The sequence below is a fragment of the Saimiri boliviensis genome, chromosome 3 (genome assembly GCF_048565385.1).
Source record: "Saimiri boliviensis isolate mSaiBol1 chromosome 3, mSaiBol1.pri, whole genome shotgun sequence".
Classification (NCBI taxonomy): domain Eukaryota; kingdom Metazoa; phylum Chordata; class Mammalia; order Primates; family Cebidae; genus Saimiri; species Saimiri boliviensis.
The window spans coordinates 3,546,697-3,552,696 of NC_133451.1; the positions used below are offsets into that span (position 1 = coordinate 3,546,697).

Here is a 6,000-nt window from a genome sequence, read left to right on the forward strand (position 1 = left end):
ATGAGCCTCCGCAAGCCACCATCGCCTGGAGACAAGTGGGAAGCTTGCTACCTGAAGACTTCTTCTGCACTTTGGTCTCCACAATCCTTTATCTTAACCCAAACATTTTCTTTCTATTGATCCCAGGTTTTTATTTTTATTTCTTTATTTATTTTTTAACATGGGGTCTCACCCTGTTGGTCAGGCTGGTCTTGAACTTCGGACCTCAGGTGATCCGCCTGCCTTGGCCTCCAAAGTGCTTGGATTACAGCCACCGCACCTGGCTGATTGCAGGTTTTTAAATCAACTCTACTCAGAAAATATTTAAATCTACCTACAGCCTAGAAACCGCCCCCACCCAACCCCCGGCTTTCTAGCTGTCCTGCTTTTCGGAGGCAATGTATTTCTTAAATGTGTGAGAGTGACGGCTCATGTCTCCCTAAAATGTGTAAAACGAAGCTGCTCCCTGACCACCTTGCACGCACGTTCTCAGGACCTCCTGAGGGCTGCGTCCGGCCATGCCACTCATGTTTGCTTCCGAACAAATCTCTTCAAATACTTTGCAGAGTTTGACTCTTTTCTGTGGGCTCTCTGAGCATCCACTTGCCTTTGCTGTGACTGGAAATGCCCCCCACAGTCCCTGAAGGACTGCAGCACTCTCTCCAGCACTCCTGTTCTTGGTGATTTCTATTTCCATCTCCAGGTGGGTGAGCCCCCCAAAACCCTGGCCTGCTCTCCTTTGATGGTCTTGACCTCAAACCTACCCCACTCCTCCTCTCCCATGGCCACACCCAAGATGTTGTAGCCCATAACCGTAAAGTCTTCTCCCTCTGTGAGCACAGGTCCAGGTGGCCACTCAGCAGCTGTGACCTCCTGGACAGAGCAGGAGTATCACCATCTTGGACAAGCACTGTCATTTTAAGTTCACCTTGATCAAAACCCGCCTAAATCCAAAGGGCATCAGCCTAATGGCTAAGGTCAGCATGACCATAAACCACAAATAACATCTCGGACCAGAAACACTCCAACCCCCTCCCCAACCAGGGGCCTGCCAGCCCTGAGATAACTTCCCCTCCGCTGGAGAGATGCAGCCCCAAGGCTGCTTTTCGTGTTTCTTTCCTCTTTCTTTAACTCTTACACTCCTGACTGATTCCAGCTGACTTCTCCAGTCTCACGTAAACTTTCTTTCAATGGCTGGGCTTACAGTCCACTGATCCCTCCCCGTTTTCACTGATGTCACTGTTCTGTCCTCTCCGCTCCCTCTTCTCTCCCAGCTAGTATGCTGGCACCCAACATTCTCAGCAGCATATGCCAGTTCCCCCAGGTCTTCTCGTCATCAGACCCGTGTCCCCAGGCCCTGTTTCCCCGACAGGATGTGAACCACAGATCCAGCATTTCCTGCCATCTGCATCTGGTGCTTCTGTCCACGCCTTCTTGTCCCTGGAAAGCATGTTCTCTCAGAGCAGAGACTGTGATTCCTGCATCTCATCTCCTGTTGCCCAGCACAGACTTGGTGCTCAATGAAGATTTGTCCATCTGGATGAAGAATGGATGGGTGGCTGGATGGGAAGGCAGATGGTTGATGGGTACGTGGATGGGCGGATGGGTGGGGGCGGATAGATGGATGGGTAGGTATACATGGATGGAGACGGATGATGAATGGTGGGTGGATAGATGGATAGGGATGGATAGGTAATGAATGAATTGGTAGGATGGGTGGGTGGATGGGGTGGGTGGATGGGTGGATGGTTGGGTGCGTGGGTGGGTGGATGAATGGGGATAGATGGATGATGAATGGATGGGTGGGTGGGTAGATGGATGGGAAGGGATTCATGATGAATGGAGAGGTGGATGGGTAGGTGGGTGAATGGATGGGGATGGATGGGTAACGCAATAATTGGTAGGTGAATAGATGGATGGGGTGGATGGATGGATGAGTGGTGGGTGGATGGGTAATGAATGGATTGATGGGTGGATACATGGATGGACAGGGATGAATGGATAATGAATGGTAGGTGGATGGATGGGTGAGTAGGTGGATAGATAATGACTGGTGGATGGATGGATGAATGGATGGATGGATGAATAGGTGATGGATGAATGGATGGATGGATGTATAGGTGGATGGATGAATGGGTGGATGAGTGGGTAGGTGGGAGAATGGATGCTAATGGACAGATGATGAATGAATGGATGGATGGATAAATGAATGGAGGGATACATGATGAATGTCTCCCTTGTTCCCAGCCTGGTCCTACAATATGTTGCCTCTTCTTAAAATAAGGCACCGCAAAGCCCCTGATGACAGTCAGGCAAAGGAATAGGTGGTGAGTGTCTCACGCCCACTTCGGATCCAGAGCAGGCCTGGGAGGGACTCCGGTGGGACCTGCTGCTGTGGAAGCGGGCTGGGGCAGAGGGTGGAGGAGGAGGTCAGCTCTAAACCACCTCCTAAGGCTCTAGGGCTCTCGGGCTAGACAGCCCTACCCCTGTTTCTGCAGATGCCAGCATCGTGGTCCTGAGGGAATGGTGGCTGGCCCGGCGCCTTTCCCCTGTAGTGTGTGTTTATAGCGGGGCCATGAGGGGGGTGTGTCGGGATGTACTGACCACTCCCTTCTACCGTCAGAGATCTTGCTTCCCCCTGCCCCCTGCTCCTCCGCAGTGTCCTTCATGAGCCCCCACCCACTCCCCACTTCCCTTCTGTGGTTGCAGATCCAGGAAGCACCTACCTGGGTACAGAGATCATCGCTCAGCGCCTCACCCTACACAAGGGTGATTAACTTGTCTGTTAAGAACTCCTACTTAGAAATTCCGACATGAAACTCCCACCAGGCTCAAACTTGGCGCAGAACAGCAATTACTGAAAACACATTTTGGAAAAGGTTGACGTTTTATAAGAGTTCGTCCTCCGCTCCTCAGCCTCCCTCAAGGACACACATATTTAGGTCTTCTCTGTGCGAGTCTAACTTGGAGACTGTGAGTTGCAGTTGAAAAGGGACCCTGGGGCCCGGTGTGGTGGTGCACGCTTGTGGTCCCAGCTACTCAGGAGGCCGAGGTGTGAGGAACGCTTGAGCCCAGGCGTTCAAGACCAGCCTGAGCAACACAGGGAGGTGGCATCTCTATCAAAAATATTTAAAAATAAGGCTGGCAGGGTGGCGTATGCCTGTGGTTCCAGCTACTTGGGAGGCTGAGGCAGGAGAATCATTTGAGCCTGGGAGATTGAGGCTGCAGCAAGGTACGGTTTCACCGCCACGCTCTGGCCTGGGAGACAGAGCAATACCCTGTCTCTAAAAATAAGAAAGAAAAAATCAGGGCTCTGAGCCCAGTCCCCTGTCAGGGCCTGGTGCAGTGGAAGAAGCTCAGGTCCCTGGCAGGTCTCCTGAAATGTCGCCAGGTCCGGCGGGGGCTCCCACCTGCATGCTCAGTTGCTCTGCTAAGCAGCCACATCCTCAGGTGTTCCTCTCAGTGAGCCACCGAAGCCGGGGAAGAGCGCCTTTCTCACTTAGGACACGAGTGGCCAGGTGCGTGCCTCCGGCCCCTTTCCTGATGACGACAGTGCCATTGCAGGGCTCCAGGAAGGTCACATTGTTTCCCGACTTCGCTGGCATCTGTGGGTGGGAGCAGTTCAACAGGGGCCTCCCATCACGGGGAAGAGGTCCCAGGGCTGCAGGGCGGAGTGTGGCCTGTGTCTGCGCCCTGCAGGGAGCGTCCTGTCCATCACGGGGAGCGGTCCCAGGGCTGCTGGGCGGAGTGTGGCCTGTGTCTGCGCCCTGCAGGGAGCGTCCTGTGAGGAGGGGCTGCCCTGCCACTTTCCTGATGAGGAAATCAGGATTCAGAGAGATGAGTTCATTTGTTCGGGGGCTGACGGCTCCCTCAGCCCATTCCTAAGGTGGTTTCTGTGGTATTTGCCATAAAGCCATAGGTTCGTTGATGTGCTGTTAAGTAGATCTGAGCTCGAACTGCATATCCGGCAGGGACAAGCAGCAAAGTCCCTGCCCTTGGCGCGTGCAGGGGAAATGAAATGATTCTGCTCAGCCTCCTCTGTGGGTCTGAAAAATCACAGCGTCTCAGGACCCCAGTGACGCGGCTTCCCCTGAATGCGGGTCCTAGACCAGGCAGAGGCAACAAATATTTGTCAATTGAATTTGTATTTCCATACAAATTTGAGGCTGGATGAGGTGACTCATGCCTATAATCCAAGCACCTTGAGAGGCTGAGGTGGGCAGATGGCTTGAACCCAGGACTTTGAGGCCAGCCTGGGCAACATAGAGAGACCCTGTCTCAATATAAGAACAACAACAACAACAAAATACAAATAAGTAAAACACACACACACACACACACACACACACACATTTTAGAGTAAGTATTTTAAGTTCCACATAAACCTGGTTAGGATTTGGTTAGCAATTTCTTTGGTTCTACAAATCAATATGGAAAAAATTAATTAATTCCCAAGTTAATTATTTGGGAAGAGTCCCTTTTGAGACTTCTAATCCATGAACATGGTATCTCCTGTGGGGAACGCTCCCGTGTGAAGCCCCTCGTAAACTGGGCTACACGATACAGTGGGCTTGAGCCCCGACATGGAGTCTCCCGTTGAGGGGAGTCGAGCTATGGGAAAGCAGGAACAGAAGGAGGATCCGAGCTGACCATCGCCAGATGGTCATGCGGTCATAAGACGCATTGTGCCTTTTAACTTAGTTCCTTCTCAGTAAACGTGATTACTTTTACTAATCTCCTAAGAAAGTAATGACTAACTTCTTGTTAAGATACGGAGTCACCTGCTTAGTTTGATTGTCTAGTTGACCTTTTCATTGTATAAAATAATGAGACCCACCTACTCGGTTCCACTGTATATCTGATCTTTCCATTGTGCCCCTTTGATGATGTTGTAACTTATTTTTCTACTTTAAGACTTTCTGTTCCCCTTATCTCACGAAACTATGCATTTAGCTGATGTAAGCAAGTAACCAAAAAAAGTGTATATAAGTCGACCCTGAGCACAATAAACTCGCTGGTGAAGCATAGTCTTCTCAGTACGCCAGACCCCGTCTTTCTATCATTCTTTGTCTTCCCCGCACACCCCTATCCAGGTTGGAACCCTCTTGCTGGACAAGAGTTCCTGGCAGACGTGCCCCCGAAAATCTCCATTTATTTAGACCATCTTCAGTGCCTACCAATAACATTTCTGTGTGGTGATCTTGTACACTATTCTCAGTTCTGGATATTTTATGCTCTTATAACCTTTCTATAAATTTTACTTTTCCAACCGTGTTGCTAATATATAGCAGTAAAGTGGGATCTTGCCTATGCATTTTGAACCTAACAACTTTGCTGAACTCCTCTGAGTCCTCAGAATTTCCCTGCGGATTATTTAGACTCTTCTGCATACACAGCCATATCATCTGGGAATAAAGGCAGTTTTATTTTCTTCATAAACTTGACCCAACTCACTAAGCACTCTGCCACATCCAGGCTGATACTGAACAGCAGTGGCACTAACAGGTGCCTTTGCCCCTTGCCAATCTCTGAAGAAAGCTTTCAACATTTTCCTATTAGCTCTGTTGGCCGCTCTGACTTTTTTGGTAGGTGGCCTTCATCAGCTTCACAACGGGCCTTTTCTTCCCAGCGGGCTGAGCTTTTCCTTAAGAGCAGAAAGTGGGCGTTACCGACCACGTGACCCCTTCTGTGGAGGTGGTCACACGACTCACGTTTTTTCCTGTGTTCGTATGTGAACTTTTCTCTGGGCGCCTGAGCGTTCTTGTGGCTTTGGCAAAACAACACAATTTACTCTCGGGTGCGGGGCGGGGAGGGAGGCAGAGGCAGAAAGACCGCAGCTCCCCCTCCTCCCGCCGGCCTTCCTGCTGGCCTCGTCCCTGGTGTGTGCCTTCTTAGACGCTGCGTCTGACTGCTTGCGGACGTGATGATGGCCAAGCTGTTTGGTGGGGCTGGTGCTGGCTGCTGGGATGTCCAGAGCCGGCCAGGGCTGCTTCACACCCCCCTGCCACCCGGAGCCCGTGC

General features: G+C 51.1%; 1 long non-coding RNA gene across 1 annotated transcript; it reads left to right on the plus strand.

Moving 5' to 3' along the window:
• The first annotated feature begins 1,118 nt into the window (after positions 1-1,118).
• Positions 1,119-5,016, plus strand: LOC120363659 (uncharacterized). Its single transcript, XR_005579124.2, has 3 exons — positions 1,119-1,565; positions 2,227-2,306; positions 2,689-5,016. It is a non-coding gene; the product is annotated as an uncharacterized LOC120363659 (long non-coding RNA).
• Positions 5,017-6,000: the final 984 nt, after the last annotated feature.